This window comes from Delphinapterus leucas, chromosome 12 (assembly GCF_059928025.1).
Source record: "Delphinapterus leucas isolate spDelLeu-1000000601 "Yukka" chromosome 12, BTC_Dleu_Yukka2, whole genome shotgun sequence".
Taxonomy (NCBI): domain Eukaryota; kingdom Metazoa; phylum Chordata; class Mammalia; order Artiodactyla; family Monodontidae; genus Delphinapterus; species Delphinapterus leucas.
Window position 1 is genome coordinate 80,013,164 of NC_143140.1, and position 20,760 is coordinate 80,033,923.

At 40.3% G+C, this 20,760-nt stretch overlaps 1 protein-coding gene across 2 annotated transcripts in view; it reads left to right on the plus strand.

Annotated features, from left to right (window-relative positions):
* Nucleotides 1-20,760, plus strand: part of UST (uronyl 2-sulfotransferase) — a 300,372-nt gene that overhangs the window by 114,717 nt on the left and 164,895 nt on the right. The gene's annotated exons all lie outside the window — the stretch shown is intronic.

Sequence of the window (20,760 nt, forward strand, 5' to 3'; positions counted from 1 at the left end):
TATGACCCACAGTACAGGACATGTAAAAAGATTGAACGAGCTGATATATGAAAAGCACTCAGCACCCGGCATGTGATAAGCGTTAAATAAATGGTGGATAGTGTTAACTAGACTGGAATAGCATTAAGATTATTGATGAATGGTACAGTGGTATTTATCACAGTGGTGAATGGTTTACCACTTGGCCCACTGCATATGTATTGAGTGCCTGCGAGGCTGCAGGCACTAGGAATACAAATATGAAACAAAACAAGAATAACCATAAGGTAGCCCCTACCCAGGAGAAACAAAGGAATATAGAGGGTTAGACACCATCTGAGGATAAGGACTTCATCTAGCTCATCTCAGTATCCTCACATCCTTGCATTAGCCTCGACACACAGAGAGGCACATCGTGACTATTCATTAATTCTCACTGAACTGAACCATGGAATCCAGAGCTGGAATCTGAATCGGGTCTCCTGGCTCCCATCCCAGGTTCTTTCCACTAGGCCAGTGTTCTCAAACTTTAGCTTGCACCAGGATTTCCTGGAGGCTTGTTAAAACATGGATTGCTGGGCCCAGACCCCTGAGTGCCTGATGCAGTAGGTCCAGGGTGGGACTTGAGAATTTGCATTTTTAACAAGCTCCCAAGAGATGCTGATACCAAACTCTCTTACAACACAGATAATAGCAATACTATTTGCATTTTTAACAAGCTCCCAAGCGATGCTGATTATCTAGGGGTGGAGTGGCAAAAACACTCAACTTTCTAAGCAGTAGCCAAAATAATAAGAAGAATATAAAAATAGGTAAAAATAATATTGGTATGTTAACATCTTTCATCCATGCTTATTACTTCTGGCAGGGTGTAAACAAACCCCAGAAGTGATGAGGTCAGGGTTCCGGATGAAGGTCCCTTAAATGTCCCCCGAGGTGAAGCCTCGGTTATGTAAATCTACAGACCACTGGCGTATTCAGGGACACGGTGGCACCCAGGGGATAAGGACTCACACGTGTGTGGCCTCCGGAGTGAACCCCCAGCCTGGCAGTGAGAAGCAAGACTGAGTCCAGGTCCACAGTTTTCCTATTTGTTTAGCGCTCAGAAATAACTTTTTGATGCCAAGATCGAAAGAGCTGTGATCTAGATGAAATAAGGTTTTAAACCCTGAAAATGTACGGACTGAGGTTTACAGGCAAGTTCTCATTTTATTAGAAGATTCAGTTCCACAAGTTTCACATTCCACAAGTAATAGCCATTTAGAGAATGGGGTGTGTGCCACACAGCACATCCAGAGCCCAGGTCTTCATTCTCTCCAGTATTTTCATGAAAAAGAACCAAATGCCTCTGACATTTTCTTGTTTTTTCAAATCTACTTAAACCTCACAGCTCATCCCAGTTTTTGATCTAAGTCATTATTTAAAGGCGGATGTTAATATTTTCTTTTGTCGACCACTTTTTACGGCCGCTTTGTGTGTACACAAAATTTAGCGGTTTAAGGTTAGAACCCTACTGAGACTGACATGGAGATCGCTATTGAATGAATGAGAAAGATATTCTTGGGTACAAAAACAGGCATGAAGCCGCAATATAGTGTGATCTTATGTCTTTAAAACTTGTGTGCCTATGTATGTGTGTGTACAGAGAGAAGCCTGGAAGGATAATGATGTTTACTCCGGATGGTGAGACTTCAGGAGGCTTTTACTCATTCCCTTATTTTCTGTGTAAATTTGAGTTTATTAAAGTCATACTTGCTCAATCTAAATATCAGAGTGTGTGCGGTGGTGGTGGTGGGGAAATACTGTGTAAGAGGAGATTAAAGTTGGGCTGAAAAATGTGAGGTGCTCTGGCCTCTGCAGCATCACCTGTGGTTCCGTCCACCCCACCCAGAGCAGCCTGACCTCTGGAGGTGATGTCTTCTCCTTCCTGGCTTCACTTCGCCTAGGATGTGGGTCTCTGATGTGAGCTGCTGGCATCGGCAATGATAAATTCCGGAGGTAGCAGATAGAATACAGTTACTATTTCACATATGTTGGGTTCCCAGATCCGATAGATAAGGAGAGCTGCTCTAAGCAACTCAAGGAAAATAAAATCACTATCCATCGCTGATGTCTACCGTTTCCTATGTGGCAAGCACTCTGCTAAGCGCTTCGCCTGGAAGTTTAGTCTCTATAAAACTCTATAGAAGAGGAAGTAATTATTTAACCATTATTTTACAGATGAGGGAACCGGATCTTAGAGAGGCTGGGTAACTTGCCAGCTACTAAGAATTGGACTTGGGATCCCAGCCCAAGGCTGTGTATGTAGCTCCAAGGTTCACGCTTTTAACCATTCCAAGATTACTAAGTTAATCTAAAGACAACAATTTTTTACCTTATTTCTGGAGTTTTACCCTTTTATATAAGTTCTCTAGTACTTTAACTAGTACAGTACACAAAGTCTCAGTATAATACCAGAAAAAAAAATAGTCATCACCATTTACTGTTAGGTCCAATGGACTTTTTAAAAATATCAATCCAGAGATTTTTTTTTCATCTTTTTCTTTCTAATCACCTTTCTATACATACCCACCTTCGGCATTTGTTCATTTACATACTGTATACAGAGTAAATTTTGGTGTACAAACATCATCAAAGGTGAAAGAAGACTGTCCCACATTCATTTAGCAAAATGGCATGGTCCAGGTTCTTGTTGCAAAATAATGTTTGATGAAGTCCTTCCCGTGGACGACTAACTGCATGGGAATACCATGTTTTCTTTTTGACCTTAGAAAAAAATATTGTTTCCTCATAGACTCTTGAGTTTGAGAGAGTTAATCTAGAATATCATCATTGGAAGACTCATGGTCTGAGGTTTCACTTTCATGATTAATTTCATTTGATCATCACCATCAGGGTCTTCAGTGTTGCTCTCTGACTCTAAACATTTGTCTCTGATTCTTCTAATGCCTGGGAAACCTCTCCCTCCGTCGATTTTCTTCTCTTTGTCATTACAGGCAGGAATGAAACGTTCTGAATCTCCACTCTGGTCAATGAAAGTTAAAAGCAGGGAATTCCCTGGCGGCCAGTGGTTAAGACTCCATGCTTCCACTGCAGGGGTCCTGGGTTCAATCCCTGGTCGGGGAACTAAGATCCCGCAACCTGTGCGGTATGGCCAAAAAATAAATAAATAAAAAATAAAATTAAAAAAAAAAAGAAAGTGAAAAACAAACTACAAAGATGGTATCTCCAGTCTTCTGCTATATCTTTTGTAAAGATGATGTAACACTTTAGGCAGCACAATAAAATATGAAGAGTGATGAAATAGTGACAATTTATTTCCCTGATGAATCGTTCTAAGCCTGCACTGTTCAGTACAGTAGCCATCAGGCTCATGTAGCTATTTAAATTCATTAAAATTCGAAAAATAAAAATTCACTTTTTCAGTTGCCCTAGCCACATATCAAATTCTTTGTAGCCATGTGCGACTAGTGCTACTGTATTGAACAACACAGAATAAAACATTTCAGTCATCACTGAACAGCAGTGTAGTTCTAAGCTATTCCATCATCCTTCCATTTTTCTGTTACTTTAGTCTTTTTTAAGCATAGTTGGAGTAATTAATGCATAACTGGTAGGTAATTATTTTAAGATGATGAACTAGCAAAGCATTTCAAGATACAAGAAAAATAAAATCATTAAGATTCCATAATGGATCTTAAATTTTTAAAAGAGGCTGGTAGATCCTATTACATGGTAATTATATTACATTACATACTACATATTATTATTATTATATAATTATAATTATATGGACCTATTATATGGTAATTACAAGGTAGGATGAGTTTTATTCTCTTTATTTTAAAAAAGTACATTCTCTTTGGAACATCTCCAAGAAGGAATAAAGTCAAGAAATATTAATCCATACAAATGGTTAGAACTGCTCAAAAAAACCCCCAAAAAACCTAAAACACTAAAATTGAGTCCAGGGAATCCTGATGGTATACTGAGGGTTAAGATATATTACTCATGTCTACATTTGTATGCAAATGTATTTTGACATATAATACTTATATGTCATTTTTGTATATAAAGTGATGTGCTAGGTAATTTAGTATTCGAAATTCTGTTTTTAAAGGGGTTCACTAGAAGGGGGTTTACAATTTATTATGCTGGGAAACCTCCAAATGAATAAGTGGTAATATTAATTGAGGTGACATTTATATGCACCTAGCAGTGTCTGGAAATGAACAATTGTTCATTAAAGGTTAGTCCTTCTTCTCCACCCCCAAGAAGCTAATTTCCCGTTAGTATCAATTAATTAATGAGTGACTACTTTGTGCTAGGGATCAGGAGGACATGATAAAACTTGAAAATAATCCCCTGCTGTCTAATACTTTATAATCTAGTTGCATTTTAAGGTTTCAAAGAGGCAAAGACTGTGGGAGCACATAATTCTGTGGTGGATGTATTCTTTAGTCTAAATGACCGTATATAGACAACCATTCATTCACTGAGGTGTTTACTATGCCCCAAATTTGTGTTGGGCTCTGTACTAGGCACTGAGGCTATAAGGCTGCAGAAGGCACAGTCCCTGCCCTCAAGGAGTTTAGAGTCTAGTGGGAAGGACCGGCTAGCAAACAGGCCCACTCTAATACATTAAGTAGGTGGCTAGTCGCTATGATAAGGGTGAACCCAGGAGTCTCTGCCTGACCTTCCTTCCAAGTGAGAGTCCTGAAAATGGAGTAAGGTGAACGAACCAAGTCAAAGAGTCTGGTATGGATGGGGTGAGGAGGGACAGGCCTCGTTTCTGGGATTCGAGGTGTGCTGGGTGGAAAATGGAGATATGAACTGCTTTGAGGAGCTTGGCTTTAACAGGAAAAAGTGAAAAAAATGACAGCCTAGGAGATGGAGACCATGTTGGCATAATTGTATAGTAGAAAAATTTGACTAGTAGGAAAGGAGTGACAAATGACAAATTCAGTTCTGAATGGTGTTATGAATTGAATTGGGTCCCTCAAAAGACCTGGTGCAGTCCAAACCACCAGAATCTGTGAATGCAGTCTTCTTTGGAGATAGGCTCTTTGCAGATGTAATGAAGATGAGGTCACATTGGGCCCTAAATCCATGTGACTGATGTCCTTATAAGAAGAGGGAAATTAGGACACAGAGACAGAGACATACAGGGAGAATGCCATGTGACGTTGGAGGCAGACTGGAGTTATGCTGGCACAGCCAAGGAGCACCAATGATTGCTGGCAACCACCAGCATCTAGGAGAGAGGCAGGGAACACATTCTTCCTGTGAGTCCCCAAGAAGGAATTCACCCTACTGACACCTCGATTTCAGACTTACGGCCTCCTGAACAGTGAGAGAATAAATTTCTGTTGCCTTAAGCTACCCAATTTGTGATTCTCTGTTATGGCAGCCCTAGAAAGTAATTCTACATTGAGTTTAATATCTTCAGTTACCAGGATAGCACTGCATTATGCCCTGTTAGGCATTATTTGGTTTGACTTAATAAACATTGAAACGATCCTTACATGTCTCTCACTGGGATAATTTAAGTGCATTTTCATATTTTTTTCAACATTCAGTACTACTCACATCTTCCCCCAACATTCCTTCTTCACTTTGTTAATTTTTTTCTTTGTAATTCCCATGCCTTAGCTATTTTATTATCCCCGGTATTCTCCCCAAATTCTTCTATTTGACATTTGTTTCTGCTGTTCAAATTGTGTTTTTTAATATTCAAAAATCATTTTATATTGCATCATACTTTTTTCTGGAAAGGATCTCAGCGGCAATGCATTTAGGAAGTTACCTAAAGGAAACTTCCTATTTTCACAGGACCAGGGAGCTATGAGAGCAAGAAGCTAAAATAGTACAGAAGTCCGTTGCACTTCAAAAAATATGTCCCTATTTCTATCGGGGATGTCTCAGCTGCCCTTTAACACCACTACCACTGAGTCCCTAAGAAAGACTGCATATTTGTTTAGGTTTGTTTTTCCCTTTCAATAACTCCTTTCAACTTGGAGATACATCTGTTGAAAGAAGCTATTTTAATGTTTTCTACTGAAGAAACCATGTTTTTCATTCCCCGTCTGGAGCCTACAAAGGAAAACCCACATATCTGGTAATCATAGTAGGTAAGTGACTTCCGGAGGATACTGGGAGTACAATTACTTTCAGGTGTCCTGGCCAAACATCTGCCAACTTGGAGAGCGTTTCTGCATCCAAAATTCCCCCTTTCCCTGAAGGCTGGTTACTGAGATTTATGTGCACCTACAGTCTCCTTTGGTCAGAATCACTTTTTACTTGGAAGAGTAGAGCTGAGATTCAAGAGGAACAGTAATTTCTTGTTTTTCTTCCCCCGAAACCTCCAAAGCTATTTTTCAGGGTATAGGCATGGCCATCCACCTTGCTTTTTCCTCTTGTCTGTGAGGACCTGCAAGAAGCAAATAAATCTCTGGCACAGAATTGGGCTGTGTGCTGGGCTTGCCTTGTCTGCCTGCTTCCATTCCCACAATTGCTGGAGCCACTGCTGCTGAGAAAAGGGCCCCCCTTTTTGTCCTGCTGTAAATAGCATCGGATGTGGTTAAAGACCCCCGTTATCTGGTTTTCTTTTGGGGAAAAAATCGGCATTCTCCCAGAAGTTTGTATCTTCTTATTTTTATCTAAGGCAGAAACAATGAAGTTTCTTTAGAGTCATTCTTAAATTATGAAATATTCCAAACACAAAAAATTAGGGAGACAAATAATACATATATGCCTCATATATCCAATGTGCCTGCCACTTAGATTTCAAACACGTTACTCTTTTAATTTGCCAGATTCTTCATTTTGACTTTCGTATTTACTCTTGGCGGCCAGGAGGTTGAGGAGCATGGATTTTGCAGTCGGACCTCAGTTCAAATTCTAGCCATGTGCCTAGTTACCCCACAATAAAAACTTCACCTCTTTGAACTTCAGTTTTCTATTTCTAAAAGAGGATAGCTATATCCACCTCTTAGAGCTGTGCGGCTTAAACGTGATAAATGGAAAGCACTTAGCATGATGCCAGACACAGGTGAGCTCCCAGCACTGGGTCCTTAGTACTATATACTATAAAAGGCCTTTATATGGCCTTTTACAAATTCTGGTAGCTCACTTTGCTGTAATGTAGAGTAAGCCTCACTCCCAACCCCCAACCTTATTTTCTTTGGATTTTTAAAAGCAATTAATTACATGTCATTTGGCATCCCAGATACCATCTCTTAACTTATGGAAACTTTCAGGTCCTGTGGTTACCCCTTCTTTTATTCCCTGGGCTAGTTTAGCACACCAAGCAAGGCCTTCCACCATCCCCTTGCCATTTAGCTTTTCTTAAAGCGTGTATTGTTCTCTGTGTCCACACCTGACCTTACCCAAAGTCCCTTTGAAAAACTACAGAAGTGCAGCTGATTTTTCATTTTATGGACAAATCAATTGTACTGGGTAATAGGTTTGTGTTTAATGATTCATGGTAAATATATTAGGTTTAGAGAAAGAAATAGCAGGACAGAATGAGGCAGAGAGTCAGGAATCAGTTTCACTCTGATGAGCATGACCTTGAAGGCATCCCTTCCACCCTCATTTTGTTGATCATTGCAAATGATAGGAAAATTAATGACTTGAGTATTTTGTTTTTGAATAACTCTTAAGAGTGTCTGAGCTCAGCGTGTGCTATAAAGAACTTCACGCTTTGGTATTTGGTTTAAGACGGGTAATCAATAGCTTAGAAGGTTAAAGAAAAATCAGCCTTACGTAATCTTATCCCGAAGTCACCTGTATTCTTGCTTCACTCTTCCTTTGCACTCATCACAGTTCTCAACCATTAACGTGGAAGTCTTGGGCCCAGCTAGCGGCCTCTTGAGATTTCAACTTTCCATGGAGATCTGTTTCCAAGTTCAGAGACAGTACTTATAAATTTATCAATCTTATGAGCATGTAATGTGTTCTCTTTTTCCCAAGAACATAATGAATCCATTTCTTCTTCCACATATGTTTAGTGCTATTAAACACATCTTCCACTTCTTTTTTTTTTAATTAAAAATTTTTTTTGTAAAACCACAGGTTTAAAAATATGTGGTTTATGTAATTGTTCTTTTAGCATTTGCACCACCACACTCCCCAAGGCCCAAGGGCCAGTTATCATTGATAAGATAGATGTTCTCCAAACCTTATCCAAACCAGCACCGGTTACAATCATGGACTTAGTAGTTGGATTTGGGCTGCCTTTTACAAAAAGGAAGGGCTTTAAATGAAGCATGAAATTTCAACACTGCATCTTGTTGGCAAGCATATTTAATCAAGAAATTGCTTTAGTAAATGAAGAAAACCCATGCTGCCATTCTTTGGCAGGGTAACAGTTGGCCTCGGGATTTTCAAAGTTGTAGCAACTTAATCGTCTTAGCAGTTCCCAATATAGTTACCTAATTCTTTTTATTTGTTTTATTTCTTCCTTGACCATCTGATCAGTTTTTTTTTGTTTTAAAAATTATACATGCTCCTATTTTTTTTTTGATTTGGAAAGTACAGAAAATTATAGAGTAGCAGGAAAAAACAATCACCCAGAATGCCACCACTCAGAGGCAAACCATAATGAAGAGTTTTTCAAAATCCTGTCCAGCCTTTAGACAATATTAAGAATATTAAAGTCTTATGTACCATTTGTTGCAAATAGTTTGCCAGTCCTTGTATGTGACCTTCTGCACATATGTAATGCACAGAGTTTAAAGCACCAGAGCTTATTAGCTTATTGTGAAAAAGTGAACCCTGACTACACCCTTCCCCATTCCTTTCTGCTCTTGAGAAACAACTATTGATACTTTAAACTCTTTTAACTGAGTCTTTAGTGCTAGTTTTCATATCTTTGAATGACTTGCTTGTGTTACTTCCTCTTGGATTTCCCCGGCTTTAGGCATTGTCCGCTGACATCCTTCTGTGAACAGGAGGATTTAGGTCTTTCACTGGAGCCCACCTGCCACCACACAAGCACTCTCCTCATTCCCCATCCTCTAAACTGGGTGTGTGTTGTTTAGCGAGTCCTAAATCAGTACTCACTGTTTTCGTTGTTGACACTAGTAAATAATAAAATGGCAGCTGAGCCATTACGATAAGGTTTCCTTTCCTGTCCATCTTTTTGTTTTCTTTGTAACAAGTAATTGTCTTGTTTTGTACATGTATTTTCATGCTTTTCTGTGATCCCCAGGTTATCTCAGACTCTTCTCCAGTTGTGGAAATATCCTCTCAGTGCCTCCAGACACATTAGGTATTCTGTCAATGTTGAGCTGCTGAAGTCTGTCCTGGGCCTTCTTGCCCGTTCCCTCTGGGCTGGTTGCGCTCAACCTCCCGCTCAGATATGCCTTGGGAGCTCCCTTCACTCTGTTCTGTTTGCTCCCACTTCCTGCATCCCATGCTCTATTAGTTTCCTGTTGCTGCTATAACAACTTACTACAAACTTAGTGGCTTAAAACAATGCAGATGTATTGCCCTATAGTTCTGGAGGTCAGAAGTCTGAAATGGGTCTCGCTGGGCTAAAGTCAAGGAGTCGGGGCGTGGCTCTTCCGGAAGCTCCAGGAGAGAATCCATTTCTGTGCCTTTTCCAGCTTCTAGAGACCACCCACATTCTTTGGCTCATGGCTGCTTTCTCCAACTTCAAAACCAGCCTTATAGCATCTTCAAATCTCCAACTCTGTCTCTCTTCTCTCCCTCTTCCACTCATAAGGACCCTTGTGATTAAATTGGGCCCACTTGATTAATCCAGGATAATCTCCCCATCAAAAGATCTCTTTTTGTGATGTTAAGATACCATATTCACAAATTCTGCAGGTTAGGACTTGGACATCCTCTGTGGGAGGGCCATTATTCTGCCTTCCATGCCTATCTTTCTCTTTCCTCAGCCTACTGAGAAAAGGTGCATGGGATGGAAATTTTCTGAAATATTGCATTTCTGAAAATGTCTTTATTCTATCCTTGATTAATTGTTTGACAGGATAAAATTCCAGATTAGGAATCTGTATTAATCAGTAGAGGCTAGAGTGATGCAAGATCTCAGTGGCTGCACACGTAAGAGTTTACGTCTTGCTTATATAAGACCCTCAGTGCGTCCAGTGGGTCCACTGGTTCTTAGGGAAGCACATTTTAGGAGTTCACGAAGGGATTTGGGCTGTTTCCATCTCATGGCTTCACCATCTCAACTTGGACCTTCATGTCACTGTGGCAGGGCAGACGGGAGCTGGGTGTGTGCGTGAAGACTTCTCATTCCTTCATCCTGGAAATGACACGTGTCACTTATGTCAGCAGTCTGTTGGCCAGAACTGGTCACAAGGCCCTGCTCAAGTGCAAGAGGGCTGAGAAATAGAGCACATGGGTGCTGTGAGCATTGTGTCTCTGCCTCAGAATCATTTCCCCTCTGAACGTTAAGGTCCTTCTCCACTTTACTCTAGCTTCTGGTATTTCTATTGAGAAGGCTAACTGTTGGCCCATTATATGAAAATATAATCTGTCTCTATTGCAGCCTCTTATTCCTAGTATTCTAAAATTTTATAATTTTGTGCCTAGTATGTGTCAGTTTTCAGGTACTATTGTTGATACTCAGTGGACCTTTTGATCAGGAAACTGATATCCTATTCTGGGATATTTGCTTGACTTTTCTCTCTCTTTTTTTCAAATAAATTTATTTATGTATTTATTTATGTATTTATTTATTTATTTACTTATTTATGGCTGCGTTGGGTCTTCATTGCTGAGTGCGGGCTTTCTCTAGTTGCGGCGAGCGGGGGCTACTCCCCGTTGCATCGTGCGGGCTTCTCATTGTGGTGGCTTCCCTTGTTGCGGAGCATGGGCTCTAGGCACACAGGCTTCAGTAGTTGTGGCATGCGGGCTCAGTAGTTGTGGCACATGGGCTCAGTAGTTGTGGCTTGCAGGCTGTAGAGCGCAGGCTCGGTGGTAGTTGTGGCTCACGGGCTTAGTTGCTCCATGGCATATGGGATCTTCCTGGACCAGGGCTCGAACCCGTGTCCCTTGCATCGGCAGGCGGATTCTTAACCACTGCGCCACCAGGGAAGCCCTTGACTTTTTTCACTGATGATTTCTTCCTCTGCATTTTCTCTTTCTGTCTTTCTGGATCTCCTCTTATTTGGATGTTGAACCTCCAGGACTAGTTGTTTATATTTCTTATCTTTATCGCTCCTATTTTTTATTTTCTTTGTGTTTTTGCTCTACAATCTGGAAGAGTTTCTCAACTTGGTCTTCCAACTTTTCCGTTGAGTTTCTTCTTCATTGTTCTCATATTTTTAATGACCGAGAGCTTTGTTGTTATTCTTCTCTGAATGTTCTTTATTATAGCGTTCTTTGGTTTCATAAAGGGCCTTTGCATTTCTTACGAAAGATTATTCCAAGATGTGTTACCTTTTTGTGGTTGTTATTTTGAATGGAACATGTTTTCTACTATGTTTTAAATTGACTGCTGTAATACTGAAAAATTATTGATTTTGTGCGTTATATATACTCACGTTACTGAACTTTTTATTTCAATACTTTTTCAGTTCTTCCTCTTTTTCTTGATAGGGATTCATGTAACAGACAAACAATATTCATTTTATCTCCTTCTACCTAATTCTGTTTCAAGTTTTATAACATTATCCAGAATAATATTAAGTAATATAAAGTCCATGAGGGGGACTGGGTATTCTCACCATGTCATCCACATTTATAGAATGTCCCTGGCACACAGTAGCACTCATTAATATTTGTCAAATCAATGAATGGTGGTTATAAAAGCATCTCTGTTTTGTTTGAAATTTTAATGATAATGCTACAAGTGTTTTATTACCAAGTGTAATTTTGACATTTAGTTGAAGATAGATATTCTTTTTTTTTTTTTTTTTGTGGTACGCGGGCCTCTCACCGCTGTGGCCTCTCCCGTTGTGGAGCACAGGCTCCGGACGCGCAGGCTCAGCGGCCATGGCTCACAGGCCCAGCCGCTCCGCGGCATGTGGGATCTTCCCAGACCGGGGCATGAACCCGTGTCCCCTGGATCGGCAGGTGGACTCTCAACCACTGCGCCACCAGGGAAGATAGATATTCTTTATCATGTTAATGAAATATTCTTAATTTTCTGGCTATTTAAGAATCATGTTCCCTTTGTGACTTGTGACCTTGCACTTAGAAACATGTGTTGAATTAATTCACTTTAATTTTAACGGGGGGGAGATAGATATATTTGATAAGTATAAACAGGCACTTTTTATCAATGTTTGATTTGTCTTATCTTTACGGATGACCTGGAAGAGGAAACGCTCAGAAAAATCTCTGCTTTACAGGTACTCTAGTCTTTTGGGGGGAGCGGGGGTTGAGGGCTAGCACTGAACCACAGGGCTATCTGCTAAGCCTAGTGCCTTTGTCAGCTATCGCCTAGGGGCTTCTACCTAGTACGATGCTGCAGCCCAAAGAGGCCATCAAAATGTTGGACATCCCCCAGCAGAGATAGTAGCTGTGCCCTGTGCAAGCTATGATTTATCTATACCCGAAAGATTATATGCAATTTTCATCAACAAACAGCAAAAGAGGCATAATTGAGCTGGAGTACATCCAGAGAGTAACAGCTAGAATGATCTTGGAAGGAAGAAGAAAATACTAAATTGATTACGATTCTTGTCAGGAAAGACATTGGTATGGGAAAATGATCAAAATCTATAAAGCCAGAAGGAGTATATGTTTGAAGTGAATACAAAACTGTTCACCAAGGCCTTGAACACATCTCTTAAATAGGGTGGGTCAAAGATAAATGGAAGAATATTGTGCTTCTTATGGAGGATAGTAAACCCCTGGATTTCATTTGCCCAGTTGACAGTGCAGGTCAAAACTATAAATCTGTCCTCATAAAAGTTTATATAATTCATGGATGACAAAGCTATACTGGATTAGGTCGAGAACAAGATTGCTTGGAGGGACAGCCTAATGTTTCAGAGTTGATGTTCTTGAATCCAGGAAGATCATGCTCATTTTATATATAGGAAATGAACATTCTTCTTTCCCCAATTAGAGTATCATTTAGTAATTTTTGACTCTTATTTACAATTTAGTCATTGTTGATGCCTATCTTTAAATCATTCACTGGATTGCTACTGTTCAGATTACGCATCTTGTAGGGCTCTGCTTAAATCCTGCACCTTCAGTGGCTGCCCTAGCTGGAGACCCTATTGTGTGAATACTTTGGAACAAGGTGTTTGAAGATCCTGGTACAAGCCCAGGCTCCAGGTCTTACTAGTTCTTAGACCTGGCAAAAGCCAACTATTCTTTCCGAGTTTTGTTTTTCTCGTTTATAAAATGGAAATGATGATTTTCCTGTATTCTTCCCATTGGCATTTTTGTGAAAGGAAATAATGTTTTTGTAAAAGTGCTTTGGAAGCTGTAAGGTGCTGGCTATGTCACTAATAGGTCAAGATGGGGATGGCCTGTTTCCCGAACCTATAAGCCCTCAGGGAGCTGCCTGTCTCTTCTTAGGTTCCTGAGGGGAACCCCCTCCAACAAATGAACCCCAGTGTGGCCTGCTGCTCTGGTGAGCTGGCTTGACTGTGGAGTTACAGGGTTCTTTTGGCCCCTGAAGCCTAAAGCCTAGTGAAGGGCAGAATGAGTGACAGCCTGACAACCCTCTTCCAGGCTCACACTCTCATCTTGACCTTGAGCTTTTACCATCTGAAGGTGACCTTTTATCACGTCACTCATCTGACGGTGAGAAGATGTAGAGAGAGTGATAGCTATTTTCCCAAGACCCAGAGCAGAGCAGAACCAGCAGGACTCTCCCCATATCCTTTCCCTGCGGCCGTGTCCAGACTCCCTCTTGCCCTTTTTTTCCCCCCAATAAGGGAAATTGGGAACCGTTTACTTATTTCATTATCTATACAGAGCATAAGAGAAAACGAGCAATGCGAAGGAGGCCAACAACAGGAAGAGGACAGGATAGGGAGCCAAGTGGAAGATGACTTTAAAAACCTTTATATTGTCCCCTGAGAGCATTATTTCTTGCCACCATGGCCTAATTTTGTCCTTGAGAAATACATGACCTTAGGATTCCTCCTCCTCCATGAAGAAGAAGGTAGTCTTGAGCTCCTGTTAGAGATCATAGTGTGCAAAACTATAAAGCACCACAGATGTTAATTATGATCTTATCACACTCTCCTGCAACGGTAGATAGCGCACACCATTATACTTTGTACTGTCACCTGCGTGAATATGTTTTTATCTCCCCAACTATATTGTAATTCCCTGAGAGCATGGAACATGTTTTATACATCCTTCTTGGTTTAATGGATATGCACTGGTTATATGTACCTAGAGGAATCCTTTTATCTGGCGGTCAGAGGTATCCAGTGAGCTTGCCAATTATATAAGCTGTATCCAGCATGGTTCCATGGTGCAGCGCTAGCTTAGCATGGTGCTGTAGAGTATTCATAATCAGAGGTGGCCTGGAATGGCGGATGCTTCTTGCCTGGACTCGCTTCTTTCTCCAACTTTTATTCTCATGCCTTTCCCACTTTTTTCCTCCCCTCTTCAAAACTGGATGCCCCTCTTGCCTTGGACCAAAGGAATATCCCGTTAGAAATATATGTCAGGGCATTAAGGGAAATGTGCAGACTCTAGTTGGATGAGGATTTCAGGTCCCTGGAATTCAAATTCTAAGAATTTGATTCTGTGCTACAGTTTAACTGCATCGTGGGTAAAAATATCAGAAGAGGAGAAAATAAGCTGATCTGGGTTTGTCACTCGTCTACTTAACAGACAAGTTATGAGGGCTATCCAGTAGATGTTTCTAAAATTACGCAATTTGTTGAGGTAACAGGTGGTCACTGAGGAGTGATACTGTTAGTGTGATTGCCCTTGTGACACAGTGGATGAGAGATCGGCCTCTAGAGCTTAGTGAACCTGCATAGGCAGATTAAGACTCTGCCTCTTACTGTGTCACTTGGGTCCGATTTCTGAATGTCTGTTATTCAGTTTCCTCCTCTGTATAATAGAGAGAGAAGCCCCTATTTGATGGAGTTGCTAAAAGAGTTGGTTGAAAGGAACCATGTAAAATGCTTACAGTTCTAGTACAGTTTACATTACCTAGGCTGTGTTCCCTAATGCCACTAATTGATGAACTGTGTTTTACTGGGTCCTGATCTGAATTGCTAAATATTTGTAAATATTATTTTAACAACTGTCCATTTATAATATCCGTTGAGGCCTTTCAGGGTAAAGTTTTAAATAAATTTGTTGTGGCATTTGGTTCAAGCCAGATCAGCCTGCTTAGCCAGGTTTTTTTTCCCTAGCAGAAGTGTTTTTTGTCATTGAGCAGTTTTAATAGGTATACATACTATATTTTTAAGCAGTGGTACATTGGGATACGTTGATAGCTATTGTTTTATCCGGTCAGAAATGTAAAGGGCTACTTGGTTATTGGTATGTACTCAGAGCCAATTAGCACTTTAGTGAAGTGTCCCAGAGAAGAATAATTTCATTTCAATATCCTGGACTTTTGAGGGTGTATTTTTTTTATCTTGGTGTGTGTGAAAGTCAACCATTGTTATCCAGAATAATAAGAGTTTCTATTTTATTTATTGTATTTGATTGTTTTACTTATGCTTTTCATATTTTGAGTGTGTATTCACAGACTTATAATTTTATATTTTAATTATAAATATCAAATTTCTTTTGACTCGATGTGAACACGAGTAATTTGAATGAGTGAGTTATACGGACAATATATTTTCAGCCGCATATATATAATTCAAAAAATGCAAATGAAAGATGAATTTTCTCTTATTTTAATTACCAAATAATTTTGTAACATTTTGGAATATAATATTTGAAAAGAAGAACAATTTTTTACAGCATCACAAAAAGGCTGTTGATGAAAATACTAAATCATCCCTTTACGGGGTGTCTGAGAACTTAGATTATTCCATCAGTTCACACGGATTTCTTTCGTTAACCTTAGCAAAAAATATTTTCAACAGTTTACTCTTAATCTAATTATTTACAGTTGATGTTATGGTTGTATGATCCTTAAATACTTAACAGCCCAAAGCCACGAATCACTCAAAATTAAGGATTATAAAGATGTTTATTCACACATTTTTTGTATATATTCTATATTTCACAATTTTAAAAGTAGAATTATCTTTTTGTAACGCTTTCTTTAAGTGTTACATGAGTATAGTGTTTCCAATATTATTTTATTGCAAATTGTATTTATCTTATAATGTTCTCTTTAAGAATAAATATATTTTAGTGAAACGTCTCTGTTTTGTCAGAAGCTCAAATTTAACCATAAGTAATTCAACTTTTCTGTATTTAAGAAGCTCTGGTAGTAATGGATGCTAAAGTATGTAAATGAGTAGTGCCCTTGTGCTTTTGGCCTTGAAAAGTGTCAACAAGAGTTCCAGGGCTTCCCTGGTGGCGTAGTGGTTGAGAGTCCGCCTGCCGATGCAGGGGACACGGGTTCGTGCCCCGGTCTGGGAAGATCCCACATGCCGCGGAGCGGCTGGGCCCGTGAGCCATGGCCGCTGAGCCTGCGCGTCCGCCAACGGGAGAAAAAAGAGTTCCAAACGATCCACCAACGGCATAGAGAGAAATGCTCTTCCTATTTCTCAGAAGTCACCACATAAAGCATAGTAAAAGAAATGGTTTCCTAACAATTGTGCTAATGGCACTAAAAATAGATGGTCGATTTTTTAAATGTATGATTTAATATTCTTCCATATATGTATATATATAAAAGGATTGAAAATTTCCATCTCACTCTAAAGAGCTTTACTGGTATTTCATTTCAGGTGTCCAGAGGAGGTTTGGGCAAGCAGTTTTTGTCATTTTGTTTTTGTGTTTGCAGTGGAGGCTGTAGGGCCCTAGCTACCGAGAAGCTCTCAGAATCTGCATTATTCGCGCGGTGTTGTTTAGCAGTGCCGCCCTTGGGACCGCACATTAGCAGAGGGGGCGTGTGCTGGTAGCGCACCTCCGTTCTCACTTAGAAAATTGCCGACCTCCGCTTCTGCCTTCTAAGTGATTACTTTGCTATGGTCGAAGATTTTTCTTTCCTGTCAAGAAAAATCTTTTGCTAGATAGAAATTCCTCAAGTACTTTTCCCCCATCAAAAATGATGGCAGATGTGATGGGTTCAGATGACCAAATAGGCAAGTTCCATTTTCACAGAATCAATAGTGCATCCTATTTTAAAAATTATTGTCTTACTTATGCAAATGTAGAAAGAACTAACAGAGCTTACTGAGGAAGAGCAATAGGCAACTGTTCTGCTATATTTAGAGGGGAGGGATGTTATCTGCTATTTATTTAATGATTTAGAAGTTTCTTTCCTGTTGATGGAGCCTAGAACTAATTTGATTGAGTTGGGGAAACAGATAAATTTAACAATCAAAATAGATTCTTTAAATCTTCTAAGGTAACCTTGAATGATTTTTGGACCCTCCCTCTTACCTAATACCCCCTCTCCTTCCTCCAGAGCTCTGTTCCAGGCGTGAATGACAATTTAAGCCATCTCCATCCTCATACCACAGCCCACCTCTTCTTTAAGGCACAACCACAGGCTCACAACCTTAAAGAAAGTTAATGAAATTAACTCAGAACTGTTAGATGGGCCCCTCTCTCCCACTTTCCCCATCAATCGGAGTTAGTTCAACTTTCTAGTAAATTTAAGTATATATACATATCCGTATACTATACATACCTGTAAAAGGTATGAGGTTGGGTGTGCAAAAATGTAGCATTTTAGATTTTTTCCTAATATAAGTAAACCTAGCACAGGAATCCCCATTTCCACTGATGACAGAAAGGTATCTCAGTTTCTTCCAATTGAAATCAAATTCTCAGGGGTCTCCCCTTCCCTTTCCTTTCATCCCTTCTCCTTGTGGCTGATCAAGTTCCCTGGGGGTTTTGTGTGACCTCAGCGGAGTGACACCTTGTCCAGATGCTGTCTTCTCTCTGGGATCGTCCCAAGTCACCAGGCCTCATCTTGGTTTCAGCCTGTTGCTTCTCCATCTGAGTCAGCTGACCTTGGCCTCACCAGAGCCTCTGATCAACAAGCCCATGTGTGCTGCATCTTCCTTGTCCTGAGCCCAGCTCCCTCTGGCCCTGTTTCATAGCTTCAGAAAAGCCCCAGAAGACTTCTCGTAGTGACCTGTCCCAGGACCATGTCTCTGAGTAGCCCTCTAGCCCTCACCACCTTAAAGCTCAAGCTTTGGTCTGAAGCCTGGCCTCTCGATGTGGCCTAGAACCTCCGAGTACACATCTGTGAGGCCAGCCCCTTGTCCTCTGGGATTCCCACAAATGATCTGTGGTTTCTGTCAACCTGACTGTCCCCAAACCACTTGGCTGGGGCCCAGACCTTTTCCTAGGGAGCCAGACAGCTTCTAAGATCTAATCTTGACCCTCTTCATCCTTATCTCAGTGGCCAACTAAACCTTTATCTCCTTTTGGGAAGGAACTCTTACTGTATTCCTTCACCAGTCTTTGATTTTGTTGATAAACTTGATGTCTTCTTCCTTCAGACTTTGCCTTTTAGAATTCCAAATCACTCTTCCCTCGATCACTTAGGGTTGGAAAAATTTGGCTTTCAAAGCAAATAGCTTTCTTAGTAGGTCACAACTGAAATCTTAGAAGCTCAAAAGAGAAACATAAAATAAAAAGAAATTCTCAGGAAAAATAATCAGGTCTGAAACTGAAATTGTCTTCTTTTTCTATATTGTCTCCTTTCCTTTTTACTTACCTGTTGGTCTTTTGTTCTTGTTTTAGTTGCTTTATTGGTTCTGTGCTTTTTTGGGGGGCAGGGGGTGGTAGAGAAGACAGTGGTCAACTGCCTCAAAAATTTTTAGCAGCGAAGAGATGAGAATTTAAAAATAGATTCAAATGCCCCATCTATGTGTCTTTTTTTGTGGCACCTTGTTTGTTTTTTTAAATTTTTGGCCACACCGCACGGCATGTGGGATCTTAGTTCCCGGACCAGGGATCGAACCCGTGCCCCCTGCATTGGAAGGTGGAGTCTTAACCACTGGACTGCCGGGGAAGTCCCTGTGGCACCTTGTGTGCATTTCCTGATTTCATTTAATTCACTGGAAAATATATCAATGAAAATTTCAATTCATGAATTGTTTCTTTTCATCTCAAAGCTGTGTATCAGATGACATACAACAGCATGTAACCATAACAGAAGAAAAGGACAAAGGGAGAGGAAGGTGGTATCACTGCATCAGTCCTGAGCTGTTTCATTAAATTCTGTACTTCGGGGGATTTCAGGCCTTGCTGTTGTTAATCAGTAACTCTAACCCTGTGGTGTATAATTTAAGAGAACACAAGGATCAAGGAGAAGCAACTCTTATCTCCGTTGCCTTTGCTTGTAATGGCTGCCATAATTTATCCATAGGGAGAAACAAGCAATTGGAAAAATTCCTCTCTGGCCTGCCAGAACCTGTTCATAGTTTGTTTGGCAAGAAGTGAAGATAAAGAGTTATCAGGTGTGGTAGATTATCCCTGAGAGCCCGTGTTTTGTTTTTATCTTTCCATGAATCACCCTCTGAGAAGCACAGAGGATGGCACTTAAAAAAGAAAATCTCTTTGGAGAATAAGTATTTAATTCTGTTGCAGAATGCCAAGTAGATGGTCATTTCACAATGAACTGTTCACTGCACATTATTTCAGAGCAGATGGGGACACCGACGTAGTTTTCTGAAAGATCGGGTATCAAATGATAATATGCATATGAATCAAGGGGAATCTTGTTAAAATGCAGTAGATCTGGAGTGGGACCCGAGATTCTGCATTTTCCAACATGTTCCCAGGTTACAGTACTACTACTGGTGCCTGGTTTCACTTTACACAGCAAAGTCTTAACTTAGGTGTTTCAAATAGCTTTGTGCAGAAATTTCTTATTGAATTAGTGGAGCCAGTAGGGACTTGCAATGCCGGTGTTTTTTACGGCCCCCTCAGCTTGTCATCATTAAAGAAATTGCACCTGGAAACCAAGAGTTTAAGCGAGGATAATCTGTAAATGCTTTGCTATGGCCAGAGCAGCACCTGTGCAAACACCCAACCTGAATTGGTTCTGATGTTCTGACCCACCTGTTGGAAGCGTTGCTTGAAGAATGCCTTTTTTCTAGACCCACTCCACCTGCAGGACTCCCTTCCAGAACTATATAAAACCTTGTAATTACATGAGCAAGCAATTTCTGCAGCTGTGCAGTCTTATAGGGACCAGAAAACTGCTGTGAGGATTGGGGTGACCCAAGAAACCAACTGGATAAGAGTAGATGTAATTATGCTAATTCATCAAAAGATAATTTCATTTTCAGTGATGAATGTCCCTAAAAGTTTTGGACACATGATAAGAAGGATTTTCAGAGGAAAGCCATAAGCAGTGAGTAGTTTATACATTTCCTGGGATTTTGGTTCCTTAATGTGAAATCCTGATTCCAATGCTTTGGCTTTCCTATGCCAGTTCAAATAAGCTTCTGAGTCTATTAATTATTGTTTCTGTAGAGAAGAACCTGCCATATTAGAAGAAAATTGCTTCAGTGCTCATACCCCAGTTGCACCAGTTACCAACACACGAGGCTGTGGACTAATTGTTTGTGTCCCCTCAAAATTCATACATGAAACCCTAATCCCCAGTGCGGTGGTATCTGGAGGTGGGGTCTTTAGGAGGTAATTAGGAAATAAGGGTGGAGCCCTCATGAATGAGATTAGTACCCTTATAAGGAAGAGACATGAGAGAAATGATATCCC